Source organism: Gossypium raimondii, chromosome 13 (genome assembly GCF_025698545.1).
Source record: "Gossypium raimondii isolate GPD5lz chromosome 13, ASM2569854v1, whole genome shotgun sequence".
Classification (NCBI taxonomy): domain Eukaryota; kingdom Viridiplantae; phylum Streptophyta; class Magnoliopsida; order Malvales; family Malvaceae; genus Gossypium; species Gossypium raimondii.
The window spans coordinates 8,298,178-8,323,933 of NC_068577.1; the positions used below are offsets into that span (position 1 = coordinate 8,298,178).

Here is a 25,756-nt window from a genome sequence, read left to right on the forward strand (position 1 = left end):
GGGGAACCAGAAAAGATTACGATGAGAGCTCTATGAAACAGCTGAAGTGTTACCGGGTTCTAAACTGCGCCACTAAGCAACACGATATCGATACGCCAACCTTTTACTTTACTCATTCTAACTAGTTTTTCTAAAGGTTAATTTCTCCAAACATCCTCAAACTATTGTTTAAATTTTAAATCAGTCTTTAAACTGAAAAACATTTAACTGAGTATAGATATTTATATCACAACTAATTATATGATTTTTCAGAATTAAATTATGAAGGGTTTGGAATGTGGTTGAAGCTAGAGGAGGCTCACCCTCTAAAATTTTGGCAAGCACTACACCAGAACAGGTTTTTAGCGGCGCTTAAAGAAGCGCCACAAAAAATGCCGCTAACGACAACGTCGCTAACTTTTTGCGGCGCTTACAAAAAAACGCCGCTAAAGATCATGTTCTTTAGCGGCGCTAAGAAAATAATCGACGCTAAATATCATGTTCTTTAGCGGCGCTTATGAAAAAATGCCGCTAAAGATCACGTTCTTTAGCGGCGCTTAGAAAAAAACGCCGCTAAAGATCATGTTCTTTAGCAGCGCTTAGGAAAAAACGCCGCTAAAGATCATGTTCTTTAGCGGCACTTAGGAAAAAACGCCGCTAAAGATCATGTTCTTTAGCGGCGCTTTGGATGAAAACGCCGCTAAAAGTAATGTTCTATAGCGGCGCTTGTTCAAAAACGCCGCTAATAGTAGTGTTATTTAGCGGCGCTTATTTCACAAACGCCACTATTTGATATGACTTTTAGCGGCGCTTTTTTAAAAAATGCCACTAATTTTAGGATTTTTTAAAATAAAATTTTACTTTTTTCAACCTCCGCAACAACAAATCAAAAGCAACCAGATCTAAACTAACCAAAACAATAAATTTATATAATATAATGACTAAAATAATATTAATTGATAAAAATAAAAGTGAATTCATCCTTTTCTTTACAAAAACGTTTAAAGTTAAAATAATAAAAATATTTATGCAATATACACTATGACGGCGGAAGTTGCGACTGTTGAAACATCTTCATCATAGTCTGAAGCTGCTGTTGAAGTTCGTCGTACTTTTTTTGCTCGCTCTCGCTTCTCTCGATGCCGCATCTTTTTGAAGTCGTAGCTGTAGTTCTTCATATTTCTTTTGAACCTCTGCTTCTATCGCTACTTCTCTCGCTGCTTCTCTCGCTGTGGCCTCTGCTTCTCTCGCTGTAGCATCTGCTTCCCTCGCTGCCACATCTGCTTTGAGTTGTTACTGAAGTTCTTCATATTTCCTTTGAACCTCAAATGTGGTCGATTGCATCTGAGCTATCTGGTCTTTTAACCTCTGAACTTCAGCTTGAGATTGACTCCTCGAAGCCATGTATTGGTGCGAGCTGGATCTAAAATATTGGGTTGGGCTGATAAAAGATCCTTGAAATCGAACCCGACCATACTTTTCAGGACCCAAAACTTCAGCAATAATCCGATTATCAATGTCTTCAAGATGAACAGAACTATCACTAGAAGCAATCGCTTCGTACTCCGTCTTTTTTTCCTTTAGTTTTTCCTAATAAATAAATCACATAGTTAGGAACGTAAATATATTAAAAAAATAAATGCAATATAACAATAGTCGCATTACAAGCAATGAATTAAAACATTAGAAAATAAACACTATAAATAACTAAAATAAGTCAAATCGTATCAAGTAAACGTACCATAATTTCACCGACTTCGAGAGTCATAGCAGATCCATCTTTCTTCTTATGTGTAATTTCAAAAGTTGAAGGCGTCCAACTTTTTGACCGGACGACGTTCTTACAATATAGTAGTAAAATATTATTTAATAGAAAGTTATACATATTTGAGAATATTAAAAATTAAAATACCTCCACCTCACTACACATGCAAAACTTCTCGAATCTTTGTGTGAGTGAATTTTGTTGTCATTGGCTACTTTTTCCAACTCGTTCACGATCCTACGTTATAAATTTTAGTACGTAAATAGTAAATACTATAAACCAAAATAATTACAATAGTTTGGAAGTACGTCGTACCTCGCCTTTCTGAGAATGCCAAAATCTAACCGCATCTTCCCATTGGTACCTCAACATACCCGGCGGGACATTTTGCAATTTTTCATCGAGGGTTGTTTTTGTCTTCTAATAATTTTTCTTCAAAGTACTTTTATTGTCTCTCCATCTTTTTCCCAATGCCTTCTTTACATAAGCATCTGAGACCTCTACAGCAAACCTCGCCTACAAAAAACACAAGTTAATAAAGTAAATATAAATGAAACTATTTCCCAAGCATTACAGATGGCATTAACATTTTGTTACCTTAATATTATCGAGGGCTTGGTGTTTGTTGCTATCGGGCATTTGACGCCATGACTCGTAGTTGATAGGCAACATATTCACATTTCGTGCTAAAATGCCCATGTATCCTGCTAAAAGTCGAGCTTATAATCCAACAGGCTGACCAAAATTGTTTATGTATACCTTGACACGCTCGACTGGATCTAACTCGTATAACTCTCTAAGTAGCGTACGTCCTCGACCTCTGCGCATCCTACCTTTTTTAGCTACAAATGGTATATTATAATATAAGAATTTGAAAAATAAATCAATTATAAGTCAACACGCATGTAAATTAAATGTAAAATTACTTTGAACTTCCGTAGGATCCTCAGGTGTAATCAGAACATTCGAAGATCCAATTGCCGTCTGTTGTTTAGTATTATTTGTTTCTGTCGAGTTTGGATCATTTTGAACAATGCTTTCCCTTACAATTTTTCTTCTAGGCATTTTATCTGCAATACACATAAAATGTAAGTAAACTTAATAACTAAGTACAACAATAACAACATATATAAAATAGTTGAAATATATAATAAGACCAAGTTTAAATTATGATATTACATATAATTAAACAATCGTAAAATCTTACTACATCATTATTCGTAAATATCTTTATCTGTATCCTGACGAACCCATTGAAATTGTGCACTAGTACTAGGGATATTATCGTTTAAGTTTTGTTCTGGAAATGACAAAGTTTCTGATCTGTCGTCGATGTTATCTCTACTTCTACTGCCCATGTCAAACAAGTCTCTAGGGATGTTACGGAGTACAACGTACTAACCCTCATCAGTTGGATCTTTTGAGTAAAAAACTTGTTTGACTTAACTTGAGAATACATAAGGCTCATCTATCAGTTGTTGTCCTGTGTGAATCAATCGGTCAAAGTTCACCATTGTAAAACCAAATTGATCTTGCTTGATTCCACGAGCTGTATTAACATCAGCCCAATCACCTCGAAATAAGACAACTTTCCATTTGCCGTAGTAATCCAACTCAATTATGTCCGTAAGATGTCCGAAATATTCCACATTTCCCTCGACAGGATTATTGTCCCTAGCACTAGCATAACTTGTAATTGCAGAATTAACAACTATTCCACAATTTTGCGTTCTCCTCAACCTCTCACAATATTTTGTATGAAATCTGAATCCGTTGATGAGGAACGCACTATATCTTTTAACCACTCGATTTGGACCTTGGGAGAGCCATTTAACTTCGTCGTTTACACTCTTCCCACTCCAAACCTATTGAATGGAAAGTAAACTGAGTAATTAAAAATGTTATGAGAAAGCATTATATACAAACAAGCGGAAGCTCCAACTGCATACCGTTTGGCTTAACCATTCATAAAAAGATTCTGTAAACAACTTATTGATATCTCGATGTTGTGTTCTTCGGGAGTGCGAACGAGATCTCAATATTTGTTTGTACTCACTATGTTAAAAAAATGTGATCTTTGTTAGAAGATAAACAATATTTAGTTTGATAAATATTTATAAAATTTGTAGAACTTACTTCCGTAAGTGTTCCAATGATTCGTGGTGATACAGAACATATCGATGTGCTTGTACCCACGATAAATGATCTAATTCTACAAATTCAACTTTGCCGATTGGTTCTCCAAAACTTTGGAACAAATAATTATCGGCTAAGTTATAGTCCGTGAGTCCAGCATTCCTATTTGGTCTGTTCAACCTTGTTTCGACATCTTCCAAATATCTTGAGCAGAAGGTCATACATTCCTCTGCCAAGTGGCCTTCAGCAATCGATCCTTCTAGATATCGCTTGTTGCGGCAGTAAGACTTTAATTTGGATAGGAACCTAAACACAATATACAACATTATCAAAAGTTGTAACTAAAGGCATAGAGGTGAATGAAGGAAAATTTTAAAAATACTTCTTTAACACCTTTCTATGGGATACATCCATCGATAGAAAAGAAAACGGTCGCCAAGAATTGCTTCGTATGGGAGATGAATTATCAAGTGAACCATAATGGTAAAGAAGGAAGGTGGGAAGATTTTTTCCATGTTGCATAAAGTCAAAGCGGCTCGATCCTGTACCTTCTGAAGTTCTTGAACATCAAAAACTTTGCCACAAATGGCTTTCATTATGTTGGATAATTCAATGATACAAGACGTCACTTTCTTGGACATACAACATCGTAGAGCAACTGGCATTAAATCTTGCATCAAGATGTGATAGTCATGTGATTTTAGCGAATATAATCTTCGATCTTTAACACTAACACATCGGGATATATTTGATGTATACGCATCTGGAACCTTTATATCCTTCAACACCATGCAAAACAGTTCTTTCTCTGTCTTGGACATTGAGAAAATAGAAGGCGACAACCGATATTTCCCATTCGGAAGTGGATTGGGATGAAGATCAGGCCGAATTCCCATTTGGACTAAATCAAGTCGACTCTGAAGATTGTCTTTTGATTTTCCGTCGACGTTTAAAATTGTACCCACAATGTTCTCGCAGACATTTTTCTCAATGTGCATAACATCAAGATTGTGTCGTAAAAGGTGATGCTCCCAATAAGGCAACTAAAAAAATACTTCTTTTTTTCCACAAGTCCACCTCATTAGGATCGTCCTCTTCGTCGGAGCTTTCGTCCTCTTCGTCGGAGCTTTCATCCCCTTCATCATTTGATCTTCTGTTTCTCTGCGTGTTTGGCGGTTGGTTCATCTTCCCATAAATGAAATTCATATCTTCCAACATGAACAAGATTTCAGAGCCACTGGTCTGGGAAGGAGCTTATCTGAACTCTTCAATGCCGTCAAATACAGAACTCTGAAATCTAAATCTATGATTTTCCGGTAACCACCGACGATGCCCCATGTAAGAAAACTTCTTCCCATTGTACAACCATTGCGAACATGTTTGTGCAGCACAACAAGGACACGCATAACGACCCTTGGTTCTCCAACCGGATAAATTGGCATAAGCAGGAAAGTCATTAATGGTCCACATTAAAGTCGCACGTAAATTAAAGTTCTCCTTTCTCACCACATCGTATGTCTGCGACACCAGCCCATAATTGTTTTAACTCTTCAATAAGTGGTCGTAAATAAATGTCGATATCATTCCGGGCCCTTTCTAACTGTGGATAATCATAGATAAGATAAGGAAGATTGCTTCATGCAAATCCACGGAGGCGATTATAAGGAACAAGCACTCTTGGCCAAGTCATGCAGACAAAGTGCTCATGATCTTGAAAGGATTAAATCTATCAGATGCTAGCCCAAGCCTCACACTCCTAGGATCGCTTGCAAAGCCTGGAAATTTATTGTCAAATGATTTCCAAGCCAAAGAATCTGCCGGATGCCTTAGCAATCCATCATCGGTTCGTCCATCATGGTGCCACGTCATTGACTTCGCTGTCTTGGACGACATGAATAGCCTTTGAAGCCTTGGTATCAGGGGAAAATACCGTAAAATCTTGACTGGCTTCTTTCTCGACTGTGTACCATTTTCATCGTCCTTCCCATCTTCTGTGTTTCTACTAATCCATCGGGATTGGCCTCATACATGACAACACTGTTGGTCATTTCGATCGCCCCAATAAAACATACAGTCATTTGGGCAACTATGGATTTTGTTGTACCCAAGGCCTAAATCTTTTATCATTTTCTTCATATATTTGCATGACTAAGGGATTTTTGCAAACGGAAACATTTCTTTTAAAAACTCTAACAGCATTGTCAACGAGTTTCCGGTCCACCCTCCCAAACATTTTAACTAAAAAAGACGAACAGAGAAAGACATTTTTGAAAATTTTGATTCCTCATACAGTTCTTCGTTCATGTCATTAAGTAGCGCGTAGAACTTCGCCGCTTCTTCATTCGGCTCTTCATGAGGTACACTACTTCCCGATTCGGTAAAAGCATTTCTCTCAATATTACAATCATCAGAAGCCACAAAGTCCGCTGGGAACGACTGGACACCATGATTGTGCATATTAAATGCATTCCGCAACATACCTTCCATGTCATCCCCTCTATCAGACTGATGGTAAGCAGGACCAGAGTAAGATACATCCATCGTTGAAGAAGAAGTACTAGGCGGGCATTCTCCATGAAATAACCATTGTTTATAACCCCGAACAAACCCATCAACAATTAGATGCTCGTATACAACCTCACGACAATGCCAGTTTATGTTGACACAGTTCTTACACGGGCAAAGAATCATGTTCTCTTGGCTTGCATATTGAAATGCAAAATTTAGAAAATATTGTACTCCATTTCGATAACCGTTGCTAACCCTTGACAATTTCATCCAAGACCGGTCCATTTCTTAATTCTTGAAGTCTGACGTTGACAACAATTTGCACGGGTAAGTTAAAACGCCAGTTATAACCATAAATGAATTACAGAAATTTGTGATATGATATATTTTTATGTATTATGTAAGTTATGTAAGTTATGTATTATTTATTATGTAAGTACTGTAAGTAATGTAAGTTATGTAAGTTATTTAATTTATGTAGGTTATGTAAGTCCACGGAATTTATGTAAGTTATGTAAGTTATTTAATTTATGTAAGCTATGTAAGTTATTTAATTTATGTAGGTTATGTAAGTTATGTAAGTTATTTAATTTATGTAGGTTATGTAAGTTATTTAAGTTATGTAAGACCGGTCCATTTCTTAATTCTTTAAGAATTATGTAGCTCATTGTATTATGAAGAATTATGTTAGTTATGTATTATGAAAATTATGTAAGTCGTGTCTTGTATAAGTTATGTAAGTTTTATATTATGAAAATTAAATAAGTTATGTATTATGAAAATTATGTAAGTTCCAATATTATGTAAGCTATGTATTATGAAATTTAAGTAAGTTGTGTATTGTATAAGTTATGTAGGTTATGAAAATTATGTAAGTTCAATATCGTTTAAGTTATGTACTATGAAAATTATGTAAGTTCAATATTATGTAAGTTGTGTATTATAAACAATTATGTAAGTTGTGTATTGAATAAGTTATGTAAGTTATGAAAATTATGTAAGTTATGTCTTGTGAAAATTATTATTAAAGTTAAGTAAGTTCAATATTATGTAAGTTATGTACTATGAAAATCTAAAAAGTTATACATATTGTGTATTATATGTAAGTTATGTATTATGGCATTTTTCTTAACAAAAAACTGAACCTTATTTAAATAATTTACATTGTCATTTTATATGATAGAAAATTAAATTGAAAGTGTGAAAAATTTAGTTTTATCCAAAAATAATAAAATGTACATAGTAAAATTAAAAATATTAAATTAATAAATCAATATTTTAGTTGAGTTCAAGTTCAAATCCGCCTACAATATTTTTATTTTTATTAATTTTAAATTTAGAAAAACACGATATATATTAAAAATGGTATATATACTGAGGCTAAGTCGAAATTTTTTAGGAGATCCCGAAATTAAATTTGTGTCGAAAAGTGCAATTTCACAATTTTAATGGTCAATATATTCATCATTTTAAAAGGATTAAATCAATTTTTATCTTTTTTAAGAGAAGTCAACGTGAATTTTATATTTACTAATTTAAAAATTTTAAATCTTAAAAAGTACATTTTAGAGAGTTGAAACTCATCGTCTCTTCAATGATTATAATCGATTTTAATTATAGAAAATGATAACCTTTTTCTTTGTTAAATAAAGAGAGAAATTGTTATGGATTATAACAACTCAGATGTTTATATAAATACGCTGAAAATATAAATAAATAGTATACAAAAAAAGAAAACAGCATTGTATACAAACAAACCAAATAAAAACCAAAAAATAAATAAACAGTATACGAACAAGGAATAGGACAAATCAGAATTGTATACAAAAAAACCAAATAAAAAAATGAAAATCAAATACAGCAGGTCAAACTGACTACATATTTGTGCCACAATCCTTCTGAATAAATTTGTTAATCAGTAGCAAATAGGAAACAGTTGATGGATTTTTTGTTCAGTTCTTAACTAAACTGTTTTTGTTCAGTTTATGTTTAATTGTGCATCAATTTTTTTTTTTCAGTTTTCAAAGTTTACAATTTTAATCTAAACAACATAGGAAAAAAGAATACCAATTGCAAAAACTCATATGCTTAACATTCGAAATGTTTAACATTCAAAACATAGATTAACATAGCTAAACATTCAAAACTATGCTTAACATTCAAAATGTTTAACATAGCTTAACATAGTTTTCAAAGAACCAAATTTTGTTCAGTTCATGTTTATGCTTAACCCAAGTCCCTAAACTCATCCGGTTAACATTGAAAATGTGCAATACGAGAAGGCTAAAGAAACTGTGCCAAAACAGAATCCCAAAAAAATAATACCAAGTAATGTGCCAAAACAATCCTACCAAAACAGAATACCAAGTAATCCACAAAGTCATTTGCTTAACTGCTGTGCCAAAACAGAATACCATCCTATGTGTTTTTAAAAATCAACAATCCTACCAACCCTAAACACGGAGAAGACCCTAAACTTCCCAAAACCCTAAAATCATTGAACTCCGTCAAGAAAGGATTGTGTGCATTCCCAATATAACATAAATTAAAGCATTACAGTACCTTGCTTGCGATGAACAGAAATGAAAGCCCCGAACCGAACAAACCCTAAACACAGAGAACACTCGCATTTCAGTTTATTCAACGGGTCATCAATAAATTACAAACAAGAAATTTAACAAAAACAATAAAATGCAACCTTTAAATACAAAATATAAAGAAAGGGTACCTTAAATAATGAATACCCAAAAACAAAAACCGACAGCAAAATCACCTTCTTCTCTGTGTGGGTTATGTATCCTTGCCCGAAACCCAAAAAATGAACCTTCTCCTTGCTGCTAAAACAAGCACTCAACGAATCGGAGGCAAAACTTCTCAACAATTTGATCTCTTGGAGTATTTCCCTCTGCCTGTTTAGGGATTTTGAGAAATAGGGGAAATCGGGCTGGGGGCGATGACTTAAGAAAAAGAAGCTAATTTTGGACAAAAACGGCGTCGTTATCACTTTAAATCTTGTGGCGTTTTGAAACCAAACGCCACTAAATTTTAACATCGCAACGAAGCGGTGTCGTTTTCTTAAATTATAAACGTGCACTTTCTGGCGTTTTACGAAAATGCGCTGCTAATGTTTATATTTTCTGGCGTTTTACTACAAAACGCCACCACGCCTTAAATTTATATCAATATAGTAGTAAAAAACGGCAACGTATTATATTCTTAACATTAGCGGCGCAAACAAAAAAACGCCACTAGATTCACAAATTTTGCGGCGTTTTTAAGAAAACGCCACTAAAATTTAACTCGTAATGAAGCGGTGCCGTTTCGTTTAATTTTTATTATGTTCTTTTCGGCATTTACTTAAAAACGCAGCTAATTTTAGATTTCTGTGGCATTTTAAATCAAAACGCCAGTAACGATTACCTATTTATTACTATTAAAACGACATCGTTCGATATTATAATTTTTGTGGCGTTTACACTAAAACGCCACTACTTTCACAACCTCTGCGACGTTTTTACTAAAAACGCCACTAATCTTTAACTCCCCAACGAAACGGTGCTGTATTGCTTCATTTTTATATATTTTTTTGCGGCGTTTTGTGAACAAGCGCCGCTAATATTAACATTTTTTATATATTTTTTATACATTCTTCTAGACATTATTTTTAATTGATACATTAAAATTATGACATTATTAATATTATTATTAATATTATTTAAAAAAATTTATACAAATTTATTATTTTCAATTGTTAAAATTTTATAAATTTTATAAATCTTAGTGAGTGTATAATTTAAATATTATCAATATTCAAAATTATTAATTATTTTGATATTCAAATAATGTATTATAATTTTAAATTTATATATACTCTATTTTAAGTGAATATATAAATTATTAATATATATGTAAATAAAACAATTAAATAATTTGTTTTTCATCATATATAACATATAAACATGCCATTAAATCAATTTGTAAACTAATCATTTCTGTCAATTAGAACCCTAGTATCATAATAATAATTTAAAAACAATACGTATTTGTCATCTTTTTTAATTTGGTACCAAAAAAGTCATTAAACCCTAAAACTCATAACCATAAACCCTAAATCGCCCAAATCCTAAAACCATGCATTGTAAATATTAAATTATAAACTGCAAACCGTAAACTACAAGCCCTAAACCCTAAAACACTAACCTCTTATAAGCCTTGAACACTAACCTCTTAACATGACTAAAGCGACCTAAACCCTAAACCCAAACCCCAAACCTTAAACCCCAAACTCTCAACCCCTAAACCCAAAACACTAAACATACATCATAAACCCTAAACTAAAAACTCCAATCACAAACATTATATAATGATTAACCCTAAAACCCTAAACCATATACGATAAACTTTAACTTATAATAATCACTGAACCTTAATCACCAAACTCTCAAACCCTAAATCGAAAATACTAAATAGGATGCCTACATCGTAAACCCTAAACTCAAAAACTAATCCAAAAATATTAAACATTATACCCTAAAACCTAATACCCTAAACCAAACACCGCTATTCACTCATACCTCAAAACCAAACCTACATGCGTTTTTACATGAGCGCCACTAATTCTAATATACATCAAGACCAAACGCTGCGTTTTGGTTAAGATATTTTGCGGCGATTCTTACAAAGCATCTCTAATACTCTGCTTTAGCGGCCTTTTTCTGTAACCGCCACTAATTCTTATATACCTCAAGACAAAACGATGCGTTTTGGTTAAGATATTTTGCGGCGTTTTGCATAAAACGCCGCTAATACTGTGTTATAGCGCGTTTTCCCACAATCGCCACTAATTCTAATATACATTAAGACCAAACACTGCGTTTTGGTTAAGATAATTTGCGGCGTTTCTTACAAAGCGCCTCTAATACTCTCCCTTAGCGGTGTTTTTCTGTAACCGCCACTAATTCTTATATACCTCAAGACAAAATGATGCGTTTTGGTTAAGATATTTTGCGGCGTTTTATAATACTGTGCTATAGCGGCGTTTTCCCACAATTGCCACTAATTCTAATATACATTAAGACCAAACACTGCATTTTGGTTAAGATAATTTGCGGCGTTTCTTACAAAGCGCCTCTAATACTCTCCTTTAGTGGCGTTTTTCCGTAACCGCCACTAATTCTTATATACCTCAAGACCAAACGATGCGTTTTGGTTAAGATATTTTACGGCGTTTACTAAAAAAAGCCGCTAATAATATACTATAGCGGCGTTTATCATAAACGTCACCAAGTCTAATATACCTCGAGAACAAACGATGCGTTTTGGCTAACATTTTTTGCGGCGCTTACAAATAAACGCCGCTAATTATGCTATATAGTGGCGTTTTTATATTGCGCCGCTATTGCCACTATTCTTGAAGGTCAAACGATGCGTTTTGTCAGTTTTTCTTACGGCGTTTTTTTGAAAACGCCACTAATGATGTTCTTTTGCGGCGTATTATAATTAGCGCCGCTAATGTTAGATCTTTAGCGGTGTTTTGTGTCATGCGCCGTTATTGCTCAACTTTTAGCGGCGTTTGTCATCTAAACGCCACAAAACATGCCGCTAAAAGCCTGTTTTGGTGTAGTGAAAACAAATTCCAGTGCTTATTCTTCCCCTAAACAACCATAATGAATCGAGATATAAGGATTATAAAGCGATTAAGTAAACCAAACTCTTTATTTTCACACTGGTTGGACGAAAAACATCGATGAAAATAATTAACTTTATAAGAATTAAAACTTGTTAGTTATCAATTCACTTGTTCTACAAAAAGAGTGAATTTGATTTAATATTTGTGTTTATATTTGAAATAATGCCATACATCTTGAAATCTATGAATCGGAGAATAGTAGTGAAGGTCCAACCGGTTGAAAGTAAAGGTTGAAGTTATGCGAGAATTCAAAAACAATCTTGTAGGAATATATAGGATAACTTTGACTAGATTTTCAACATGCTCTAACGAGCTTTTCGGGTGATTCTTATGGTTAAATCATATATCTCCAATTTCTCTTTGTAAAAATTTTAAAATCACCTTATTTCGAATTATGTGGCTCAAGATATGATCTTTTTCGTAAAGCAATGCAACTGTAGGAAGTTCGACACTTATCACTTACTTTCATAAGAGTAACTTTGACTTGAATTTAAGAGACTTTTTTTACCACCTTTTTGGGATATTCTAGTGCCCAAATCATAGATATACGAGTTCTCTTTAAATTAGTTTTTGAATCACTTTATTTTGAGGTTTGTAGTTCGAAATATGGTCGTTTTTACGAAAGGAGTACAGTTACCTACAAACAGTTCGAGTTCAATAGCAACTCAACTTCTCTAACTTATCAATTTCGATCGAAACACAACCAAGAACTAAATTATTGAACTACCTAAGTTGATCCTAAATGCATAAAAGAGTTAAAATTCTATTGTGGAACTCATCACATTTTTCTAATAGCAACTTGGTTTGTGACTAGCCCTGGTTCATTTTCATTCTCAGTATCATCATCAGAGACAACTTCGTAAGTGCCCGCTGCAACATACTTTCCTTTCTTCCATTTACAAGAATACTTCCATTCAAGCAACATTGGCTCAAAGACCTCATCATTGTCAACAATCTCGAGCTTTTACTTGACAAGGATTTGGAAGATAAAGGGAGGGGAAAGGTATTGTAACCCTCTTGGTTTCTAAATGCTTAGCAATTTCATAAAATATCATTTGCCAAAAATCAGAGGGGGCGAAAGAGAAAACCTTATGAAGAAACACATACATCTTCTTGGTGACCATATTCCGCTATTTGTTTGGTAAGCATAAAGATCATCATAGTGAACAATGGTTTGATCATCATCCATTAGTTGATGGTGAAGGAAGTCACTAATGGCTCTAGATTGAATCTGAAATGGTGCCCTCGTACAAGTACCTGCATATAATATTTATGGTTTGCATTTCGGATTGATTTTTGTAGGTTACCATAAAATTCCAATACAACGTTCTTGACAAAAAGACTTAGCTAGCTAACAAAGAAAAGTAGTTGATTGTGCCCTAGTTTATTTTATGGAACATTCCCACCACATCATCTATAATTTTTTTCAATTACTTAATGACATTTTAACAAAATTTTCCAAGTCATTAATACATAATTTTGATAATTTTTAACCCTGAACCCAAACCTTAAACCTCGAACCTCAAACCCTAAATGCCAAACTCAAAACCCTAAACTCTAAACTCTAAATTTCGAATCCTGAACCTAAATCTTGAATCATTTAAAGTAAAATACCTTGAAATTAAATAAAGGTAAAATACTTCTAGACAACCCTAAATGGCCCAAAATTAAATAGCCCATATTCAATTTCACTTTTTTAAAAAAAATCTTAATAGCTTAAAATAATTTTTAATCATGTAGTAGAGATTTAGATCAAAACCTTTTATAACGAATAAAATAGTGATATATGTCCAATCAAGAAAAAAATATTTTTATGTTTTTGGAAATCAACAAATATTTAGTGTGACATTAGTAATTTAACTTGAATAGTCAATGACTCTCATAAAAAAAAGAAAGAAAGGGAGTTATATAGTTAAAAAAAGGAAAAATAAGAAGTTACATGAAAATAATCTATTAGTTCAAGGACTTGTAAGTATATTAGTGAGTAAATGAAGTGGCCATAGTTTCTATTTAATAGTAATTTTAATATAATATCTCAAACTATTCATGATCCCAACCCTTAAATATGAGAATAATACACTTCAACCCATTCAATATTATGTACTCTCACACAAAGTAAGGCTAAATCTACTAGTTATGACATAAATATTAAAACTTGATAATTACGTTGGGATATAGCTAGGTGTACAGCAATGATAGGAGAGTAAAAAGTCATATGGTCCATGCTATCAACTATCTTCTTCATAATGAATGAACAAAAAAGACAAATGAAAGCTTTCATTTTTTATTTACAAATAATACACTACACCAAAACAAACTTTTAGAGGCATCTTTTGTGGCGTTTGGACGGAAAACGCCGCTACAAATTGAGCATTAGCGGCGCAAAAAATAAAACGCCGCTAAATATCTGGCATTAGCGGTGCTTCACCCAAAACGCCGTAAAAGAACATCATTAGCGGCATTTACCATCATGCGCCGCAAAATCTCAAGACCAAAACGCATCGTTTTTGTCTTGATGTATACTAGAATTAGTGGCGATTATGAGAAAACGCCGCTAAAGCAAGTATTAGCGGCGCATTGTGGGAAGCGCCGCAAATATCTTAACGAAAACATACCGTTTTGGTATCGAAGTATATTAGAATTAGTGGCGCTTACAAAAAAACGCCACTAAAACAAGTCATAGCGGCACTTGCGAAAAGCGCCGCCATATATGATAACCAAAACGCAGAGTTTTGATCTTGATGTATATTAGATTTAGTGGCGTTTATTAGAAGTGCCGCAAAAAATCTTAACCAAAACGTAGAGTTTTGGTCTCGATGTATAATACAATTAGTGGCGTTAGAGAAAAACGCCGCTAAAGCGTAACATTAGCGGTGCTTGTTTAGAAGCGCTGCAAAATATCTTAACCAGAACGCAGAGTTTGGTCTTGTAGTATACTAGAATTAGTGGCGTTTGGAGAAGCGCCGCTAAATTTCTTAACCAAAACTCAGCGTTTTGGTCCTGATGTATACTATAGTTAGTGGGGCTTACTAGAAAACGCCGCTAAATAATAGTATTAGCGGCGCTTTGAGATAAGCGCAGTAAGATATGCACACCAAAACGCAGAGTTTGGTCTTGGGGTTTATTAGAATTAGTGGCGCTTATGGATAAACGCCGCAAAAGCATACTATTAGCGGTGCTTTTTTAGAAGCGCCGTAAAATATATTAACCAAAACGCTGCGTTTAAGTCTTGATGTATACTGGAATTAGTGGCATTCACGAGACATCGCCGCTAAAGCATATTATTAGCAGCGCTTTTTGGGAAGCGCCGCAAAATATCTTAACCAAAACGCACAGTTTTGGTCTTAACCATGCATTATATAATGTAGGTTATTATATATTTAGTTTATTGTATTCGGTTTACGTTTAGGGTATTAGGGATCATTATATAATGTTTATTATTTTTGGATTATAGTTTAGGGTTTAAGGTTTATGATGTAGGTATAGTGTTTTTGGTTTAGGGTTTGAGAGTTTAGGGATTAAGGTTCAGTGATTATTATAAGTTAAAAAGTTTATCGTATATAGTTTAGGGTTTTAGGGTTAATCATTATATAATGTTTAATATTTTGTGAATATTAGAGTTTTGAGTTTTGAGTTTAGGGTTAATCATTATGGTGTTTTGGGTTTAGGGTTTAGGATTTTAGGGTTTAAGATTTAGGGTTTGGGGTTTAGGCTACTGTAGTCATGTTAAGAGGTTAATTAGTGTTTTAGGGGTTGATGCATGTGGTTAACGGTGTTGAAGGATATAAAGGTTCCAGATGCGTATGAATCAAATATATCTCGATGTGTTAGTGTTAAAGATCGAAGATTATATTCACTAAAATCACATGACTATCACATCTTGATGCAAGATTTACTGCCAGTTGCTCTATGATGTTGTATGTCCAAGAAGGTGACGTCTTGTATAATTGAACTATCCAATATAATGAAAGCCATTTGTGGCAAAGTGTTGGATGTTCAAGAACTTCAGAAGGTACAGGATCGAGCCGCTCTGACTTTGTGCAACATGGGGAAAATCTTCCCACCTTCCTTCTTCACCATTATGGTTCACTTGATAATCCATCTCCCGTACGAAGCTATTCTTGGCGGACCCGTTTTCTATCGAAGGATGTATCCCATAGAAAGGTGTTAATTTAAATTTTCCCAATTTTCCAATATTCACCTCTATGCCTTTAGTTACAACTTTTGATAATGTTGTCTATTGTTTTTAGGTTCCCATCCAAATTAAAGTCTTCTTCGCAACAATGCGATATCCGAAGGATCGATTCTTTGAAGGCTACTTGGCAGATGAATGTATGACCTTCTGCTCAAGATATTTGGAAGATGTTGAAACAAGGTTGAACAGACCAAATAGGAATGCTGGACTCACAGACCATAACTTAGTCGATACTTATTTGTTCCAAAGTTTTGGAGAACCAATCAGCAAAGTTGAAATTGTAGAATTAGATAATTTATCGTGGGTACAAGCACATCGATATGTTCTGTTTCACCACGAATCAATAGAACCTTTACGGAAGTAAGTTCTACAAATTTGATAAATATTTATCAAAATAAAAATTGTTTATCTTCTAACAAAGTGAACATTTTTTTAACATAGTAAGTACAAACAAATATTGAGATCTCGTCAAGCTCTCAAGAACACAACATCGAGATATCAATAAGTTGTTTCTGTAATCTTTTATGAATGGTTAAGCCAAACGGTATGCGATTGGAGCTTCCGCCACAAATAATAATGTTTTCTCATAACATTTTAATTACTCGGTTTACTTTCCACTCACTAGGTTTGGAGTGGGAAGAACGTAAATGACGAAGTTAAATGGCTCTCCCAAGGTCCAAATCGAGTGGTTAAAAGATATAGTGCGTTCCTCATCAATGGATTCAGATTTCATACAAAATATCGCGAGAGGTTGAGGAGAACGCAAAATTGTGGAGTAGTTGTTAATTCGCAATTACAAGTTATGCTAGTGCTAGGGACAATAATCACTGTCGAGGAAATGTGAAATATTTGGACATCTTCGACATAATTGAGTTGGATTACTACAAGAAATGGAAAGTTGTCTTATTTCGAGGTGATTGGGTCGATGTTAATACAACTCGTGGAATTAAGCAAGATCAATTTGGTTTTACAATGGTGAACTTTGACCGATTGATTCACACAGATGACAAGCGATAGATGAGCCGTATGTATTCTCATCTCAAGTCAAACAAGTTTTTACTCAAAAGATCCAAGCGATGAGGGTTGGTACGTTGTACTCGTAACATCCCTAGAGACTTGTTTGACATGGGCGGTGGAAGTAGAGATAACATCGACGACGGATCGTAAACTTTGCCCTTTCCGAACAAAACTTAAACGATAATATCCCTAGTACTAGTGCACAATTTCAATGGGTTCGTCAGATACGGATGAAGATATTTACGAATAATGATGTAGTAAGATTTTACGATTGTTTAATTATATGTAATATCATAATTTAAATCTTGGTCTTATTATATATTTAAACTATTTTATATGTGCTGTTATTGTTGTAATTAGTTATTAAGTTTACTTACATTTTATGTGTATTGCAGATAAAATGCCTAGAAGAAAAATTCTAAGGGGAAGCATTGTTCAAAATGATCCAAACTCGACAGACACAAATAATACTGAACAACATACAGCAATTGGATCTTCGAATGTTCCAATTACACCTGAGGATCCTACAGAAGTTCAAAGTAATTTTACATTTAATTTACATGCATGTTGACTTATAATTGATTTATTTTTCAAATTCTTATATTATAATATACCATTTGTAGCTGAAAATGGTGGGGCCTTGCAGAGGTCGAGGACGACGCTACTTAGAGAGTTATCTGAGTTAGATCCAGTCGAGCGTGTCAAAGTTGGACGAAATAGTTTTGGTCAGCCTGTTGGATCAGAAGCTCGACTTTTAGCAGGATACATGGGCATTTTAGCACGAAATGCGAATATGTTGCCTATCAACTACGAGTCATGGCGTCAAATGCCCGATAGCAATAAAAACCTAGCCCTCGATAATATTAAGGTAACAAAATATTAATGTCATCTATAATGCTTGGGAAATAGTTTCATTTATATTTACTTTATTAACTTGTGTTTTTTGTAGTCGAGGTTTGCTTTAGAGGTCTCGGATGCTTATGTAAAGAAGGCATTGGAAAAAAGATAGAGAGACAATAAAAGTACTTTGAAGAAAAATTATTATAAGACAAAAACAACCCTCGATGAGAAATTGCAAAATGTCCCGCCGGGTATGTTGAGGTACCAATGGGAAGATGCGGTTAGATTTTGGCATTCGAAGAAAGGCGAGGTATGACATACTTCCAAACTATTGTAATTATTTTGGTTTATAGTATTTACTATTTACGTACTAAAAATTTCATAACGTAGGATTGTGAACAAGTTGGAAAAAGCAAGAGTGAAACAAAATTCACTTACGGTACGGGTCGAGAAGTTTTGCATGTGTAGTGAGCGGAAGTATTTTAATTTTTAATATTGTCAAATATGTATAACTTTCCATTAAATAATATTTTTACTACTATATTGTAGGAACTGTCGTCCGGTCAAAAAGTTGGACGCTTTCAAACTTTTTGAAATTACACATAGGAAGAAAGATGGATCTCCCATGACTCCTGAAGCTGGTGAAATAATGGTACGTTTACTTAATACGATTTGACTTGTTTTAGTTATTTATAGTGTTTATTTTCTAATGGTTTAATTCATTGCTTGTAATGTGACTATTGTTATGTTGCATATGTTTTTTAATATATATTGCGTTCCTAACTATGTGCTTTATTTATTAGGAAAAACTAAAGGATAAAAAGGCGGAGTACAAAGCGATTGCTTCTAGTGATAGTTCTGTTAATCTTGAAGACATTGATAACCGGATTATTACTGAAGTTTTGGGTCCTGAAAGGTATGGTCGGGTTCGATTTCAAGGATCTTTTGTTAGCCTAACCCAATATTTTGGATCCAGCTCGCATCAATACATGGCTTCGGAAAGTCAGGCTCAAGCTGAAGTTCAGAGGTTAAAAGACCAGATGGCTCAGATGCAAGCGACCACAGTTGAAGTTCAAAGGAAATATGAAGAACTTCAACTACAACTTAAAGCAGAGGCGGCAGCGAGGGAAGCAGCGACTGCAGCGAGGGAAGTAGAGGCTGCAACGAGAGAAGCAGAGGAGAGCAAAAAGTATGACGAACTCCAGCAGCAGCTTCAGACTATGATTAAGATGTTTCAGTCGCAACTTCCGCCGTCATAGTGTATTGCATAAATATTTATATCATTTTAACATTTAACATTTTTGCAAAAATAATATGAATTCACTTTTATTTATTGATATTAATACTATTTTATTCGTTTAATTTGAAATATTATATAAATTTATTCCTTTTGGCTGGTTTAGATCTGGTTGCTTTTGATTTGTTGCTAAGGAGGGCTGAAAAAATGAAAATTTTAATATAAAAAAATCTCAAAAATAGTGGCGTTTTTGTATAAAAGTTCTTTAGCGGCGCTTAGAAAAAAACGCCGCTAAAGACCATGTTCTTTAGCAGCGCTTAGAAAGAAACGCCACTAAAGACCATGTTCTTTAGTGGCGTTTTTGTTTGTAAACGCTGCAAACGTTTGCGACGTTTTCGTTAGCGGCCTTTTTTGCGGCGCTTGTGGAAGCGCCGCAAATACCTTTAGTGACGTTAAAAAGCGCCACTAAAGGCCTAAAAAAACGCCGCTAAAGACCTGTTTTGGTGTAGTGATAGTTATGTTTGCCAACAAAATTAAGCTTTGATTTCAGTATATATGCTTTATTTTCAGCATTTGATTCACACTTTAAAATACTTTTCAAGCTTTTGGTTTTTTTTTTCCACAGCTGCAACATTTTTCGTCTTTTCTGGTATTATTTATGATTCACATAGGGTAGAATCCAACAGCTTTTGACCTGTTTGCTAAGCCCATGCTCGGCCCGAAAAATAGGGCTAAACTTTTGTCTAAGCCCGACCTGGATAAAATGTTAAAACTCGAGCCCGACCCGGCCCTCCCATATTATTTTTTATATAATTTTAAAAAATATATAATACATCAAAAATACTAAAAACATCAAAATAAACATTTCCCAACAAATTGAAAATAAATTTTAAAAAATAGGTATACTTAAATAACACTAAGATAGATGCAACTTAATAAGTAAATACCCCTAAAATAATGACAAAATTAACAATAAAATAAGTTTTATACAATATCCAAATAATAACAACAAAATAGTAGCAACATAATAGTAAAATAGTAGCGAAATAGGGAGAAAACAATAAGAAAATAATATTAAAAAACAAAAAAAAGATTTTTTTGTCCTTTAGTGAATTCGGATTGGGCGCGGTCCAAAAATGCCTTACCCAAGGCCCGACCCATTTTTTAAATGGGCTTTTTTTGTCCAAGTCCATCTTTCGGGCCTATATTTTTGCCCAAACCCATGAACAGGTGTAATTATTATGTAAGTAGGCTTTGAAAAACATTTAACTTGACAAACACTTTTATAAATTAATCGTTAAAAGTAAAATAGATGTTTTAAACAATTGTTTTAAACTCTGATAGTTCTGCTAGGTCATTTCAATGGTCAATATAATCTTTCAAATTCGGGCTTAACATCTAAGCCGGGTTGGAGAGGTTGCATTAGGTGGTATCACTACACCAAAACAGGCTTTTAACGGCGTTTTTTTAGGCCTTTAGCGGCACTTTTTTGCGCCGCTAAAAGCATTTGGAAGCGTCGCCGCTGTTGACAACGTCGTTAATGTTTGCCTTGTTTTTAGAACCTTTAGCGGCGCTTTTACACAAACGCCGCTAAAGGTCATGACTTTTAGCGACACTTTTCCCACAAACGCCTCTATAGATCATGATTTTTAGCGGCGCTTTTCCCACAAACGCCTCTATAGAACAGATCTTTAGCGACGCTTTTTCGTACATACGCCGCTATAGAATAATTTTTTAACGGCGCTTTTCGCACAAACGCCACTAAAAGCATATCTTTAAAAAAATATTTTTTTCAAATAATATTTATTTCTGTGATAAATATTATATTATTTTTTAAGGATAAATAAAAAATATTATTTAAATTAAATTTTCTACAAAAATTTAACTTTAAAACTAAATATAAAAATTAATGAATTTAAAACAATAAATTAATAACACAATTAAAATCCAAAAGTTAGAACTCTTAAGTAAAAATAAAATTTAGAATCAAAACTAAAATAAATAATACGTATGCAAGGTAATAAAACATACAATGCATTTTCTTAATCAAGTAAATCTTGGTAATAAAAGATATAATACATTTACTTAATCCAGGAAATCTTGTAATGAACTCAAAGCAATGATCCTTAGAGAAAAACTTTTGAGCATGGCTTCGAATTTGAACTACAAATTTGGTGCCTACATGCTCTGCATGAAAATAAGAGTAACTTAAAATGTTCAAACCATAGTGAACATGGCAAAGATAAGTAAATCAGTTCAACTCATTGTGCACTTACCTTCTATTTGGCACCAGCCACGACCATACAACCTTAAAGCTTCAAGAAACCCGACCAAAAATCAACCTGACCCACCAAATTGACTATAAAGTCAAGATTCAAGCAAAAAAGAAAATCTGATTATGAAAAAAAGGAAGAAAATGATTGAGGAACTTTAAAGACCCGAGTCCTGACCAATCAAATGCTGAGCTAAAAATTTGATAATTGAATCAAACCAAAGTCCAAAGAAAATCTAGTAAGACTATTTTTATTTTTTTTTATCTATTTATTAATTATTTGTCATTTTTAGAGGGTGGTAAGCGGGGTTTGCAAAAGATAGCTTTATGCTTTAACATTGGCTTTAAGGCCTCTTGTGAATTAAATATGTGTGAATACATGCTATCTCAGTAAGACAAAAGTAAGTATACTAGATATTCAATAACTTGAACATAACTAGGTATGCTAAACACTATCAGCTTGCTAGTAATTCTCCTTATTGGGAGTCACATCCCAGAAAATAAGTTATTCCAAGAAGTTAGTTATGTTTAGGGAAAACTACATCATCAAAATATAATGATACCGGCATAACAAATCAAGAAATAGCAAGACAGTTAAATAATTAATATGACAATAAGAATGGAGAATAGTTAAATAATATAGAATAACACAACTTAAACTCTCATGTCAGACCTGTCCCACGATGACTTTCTCAACCCAAGGGTATGCAAATTTGCCCTGTAAATAAAAGTGAACATCTGTTATTAATATTTTCAGATTCAAATGAAAAAGAAGGCATGAAATTAGCCATATTCAGTTGTATATATACCTCTTTGCAGTTAAAGATTTCAATGACTGATTCTTTTAGTGCTTGTACATAGGAAGCTATATAAATAATTCCAGATGGTCAAAAGGTAAAGTCCGTTCTTGTAGAATTTACCTCTTGTTTACTCAGAAGCTTGGAACCATTTAATAGAACTAACTTAAGACTCCAGAACAGGTCATAATATGATAGATCAATCTGCCCATCATTCAACATCAAGAAGAAATGGTCAATTAAAGTAGGGAATTAAACTTAAATCATATTTTGAAATTTATCAAACAAGGTATCTGTGAAATGATCTGCAGAAAAGCAATGTCGATATATCGACTCCAATAAAGGAATTAGTTTGGTTTTAGCCTAACTTCATTGTATAATTACAAAGCAGAACCTATGACTAAATTCATGTTGGGCAGTGTTTACAAAGCCCGCCTTCAACATGAAATAAGAAAAATATAGCATGATGGATATGAGTTCAGGAAGTCAGCAACAATCATAAGAGTCTAAGACACTGCCATACAAGGATCATTTCAAGACTAACAAAATTTGACAATAGATAGTTATTTATCCAAAGAAAGGAAAGGAAAACAAATGACAGCATTCATACTAGCAAATTTTACAAACACAATCCCTTGTTTATATGATGAAGGAAAGTTTTCCACACTAAATAATATTTATATACATGCATAAAATAATAAGTTTTGAGTGCAAGCAACTACATTATAATCATCATAAAATGAGTTACAAACATAAAGATTAAATTTGAAATCTAAATTAAGCTAATAAATTTAAATCCACGCCAATGTTATTATCACTAAACTAGTGTAATGAGCCACATACCAATGTTGTGTGGTTGAATTGCTTATTGATAGTGTATGGAGGGCAATGATTTGCTTCAATTTAACATATCAATATTTTATATAAATATAAATTAATTTAAACACACATGATATATGAATATGAAATAAATACTCAAATCTACTCTCTCTCTTTTTGTGTTTTTGCTAAATTTAAAAACATTAATTCACAGGACAACCTTTTTTTTTTAGGTACAATAGCACAAGATAACTTTAGATGATTCTTTAAAGCGCATTCATTTATGGAATGAAATATATATAAATGCATTTGTAAATGAAATGATGATATAATGTTGTTAAAATACGTTATATTTTAATGATTTAACGTAATTTAATTCATTAATCATACATATTTATATATTAATAGTGCATAGTCTAATTTGGTAAAATTATGCCTAAAAAGTGTTGCCAAAATCTGATAAACTCAGTATTCTTTGTTTCCTTTTTCTTTCAAAAAAAAAGGAAAAAGAAACAGAGAGATAGATTAATAAAAACAACGCAACAACGTGCTCCCAATACTCAATTTCAAAGACGCAAGCTTTACTTTGATTAGAAAGGCACATTTACACTTTGTAATATAACTGTTAATACAATACCAATCAAAGTATCGCTTTTTATTATTATCATTATTTTAGTGTTCATATTTTAGGTTTTTGGTTGTTACTTTCGATAGAAGAATGTAGCTTACTGATACGTTACCAAGTTCCGGTATGCAAAAGTTTCAGACACTAAAACCCAAAAGATTGTGGAAACCACATACTTGGGTTATGTTTAGCTTTGTTTTCTATTATGCGGTTCTTACCAATGAATTACAAATTCATATATAAAATAAGTTTAAAAGAGAAAATGGCATCACCTTCCGGCATCAGCGTCAGCCGCTCTTAAGAACGCAATCAAAGCATCCAACGCCTTCTCCTGCACTGGAGCATTCGAATCCGCCACTGTCTTTAAGAAAAATGGGGCTGTACATTTGAAAATCACAAAGATCCACCAATCAATTGAGTAGATCAGATCCGAGTCGTTAAAAAAAGAAAACCTAAGAATTTTTTAAAAAAAAAACACAAAAACATAAAAGACTGACCTAATTCGCAGAGCCTTGAGTCCTTCGGATCCGTGATGGAATCGCATAGAGTAGCTAAAGCTTGTGGATTAAGAAAAGTTTTGCAGAGAAAAATCTAGGGTTCCAAATTTGGGCGTTTAATAATTGGGGTTGAGGAAGAAAAAATAGCAATGGGCAGAGAGTTAAAAGTTTTTATTTATTAAACTGAAAACATGAAAATGATAATAAATGAAAAGGACGGTGTGTTTGTAAAGTTGGGGGTTTCAAGACAGGAAAATTAGGGATTTTAGGGGGGAAGTTGGGGATACCAGGGGGAAAATTTATAAAATGGTGCGATTTTTTAAAATAAAATTATTTTTTGAGCCATTTCTTACAAAAAAAATCATTTCATTTTATACAAAACAACGTTGTTTTGCTATGCTAAAAATCATTTATTTTGTTTGTTAAAAATTATTAGTTAAGTGATTTTATAAAACATTTATTATTATTTTTATAAATTGAATTTTTATTAAAAAACCAAGTACTCTCAAAATAAATATCGTATATTTTAATAAAAAATAATTAAATGGTTGTAATTAATTATTAAGTTAGGATTATCTAATGTAAGCAATTAATCTCTCACATATCAAATTTCTATTAAAGATTGAGATGTTAATCATGATTTTATATTATTTATTTCGATCTAATCTCCATTTTATTAGAGATATTTCTTCCTAACTAAAATATAACTATTTTGCTAGATGTTCGATGAGGAATGATTTTAGTTTTATATTTCATTTTTATTTGTTATAATTTGGTCCTATCCAAAATAGATAGTTACCTATCCATATCAATCTCTTACATTATTTATTTATTTATTTATCAATGTTTTTTTAAATCTAATATTTAAATATATCAAATTGTTTAGATTAAATATTTTTAAATATAAAAGCGTTAATTAATTGTATAAAATTTCATCATTTAACAAATCTAAAGTAAACATTAAATCCTAAACAATTTAATATATATAAAATTTGTCTATTATCTCTTAAATAATTTAAACTATAATCACAATTTTAATATATTAAAATTAATATTATCTCTTTACAATTATATAATAAACTATTTAATATATAAATTAAAAACGCCAATTAATCTAAACCCTTAACCCTTATCTCTTAAACCCTAAATCATAAATCATAAATCCTAACCCCTAAACCCATGACCCCTAACCTCTAACCCCTAAACCTTAAACTCCAACCCTTAAACCATAAATCATAATCCATAATCCCTAAAACCATAATCCCTAATCCCTAAAATAGTAACTCCTAAAAGCATTAATTAATTGTATAAAATTTTATCATTTCACAAATCTCAAGTAAATCTTAACCTTAAATCCTAAATTAACCATTCAATACATAT

At 32.9% G+C, this 25,756-nt stretch overlaps 1 long non-coding RNA gene across 1 annotated transcript; it reads right to left on the reverse strand.

The window, feature by feature from the left end:
* Window positions 1-21,384: 21,384 nt before the first annotated feature.
* On the reverse strand, window positions 21,385-24,253 carry LOC105784415 (uncharacterized). The gene is made up of 5 exons (XR_008193031.1): window positions 24,152-24,253; window positions 22,448-22,639; window positions 22,312-22,356; window positions 21,643-21,708; window positions 21,385-21,553 (listed from the first exon to the last, which is right to left on the reverse strand). It is a non-coding gene; the product is annotated as an uncharacterized LOC105784415 (long non-coding RNA).
* Between the last annotated feature and the right edge of the window lie 1,503 nt (window positions 24,254-25,756).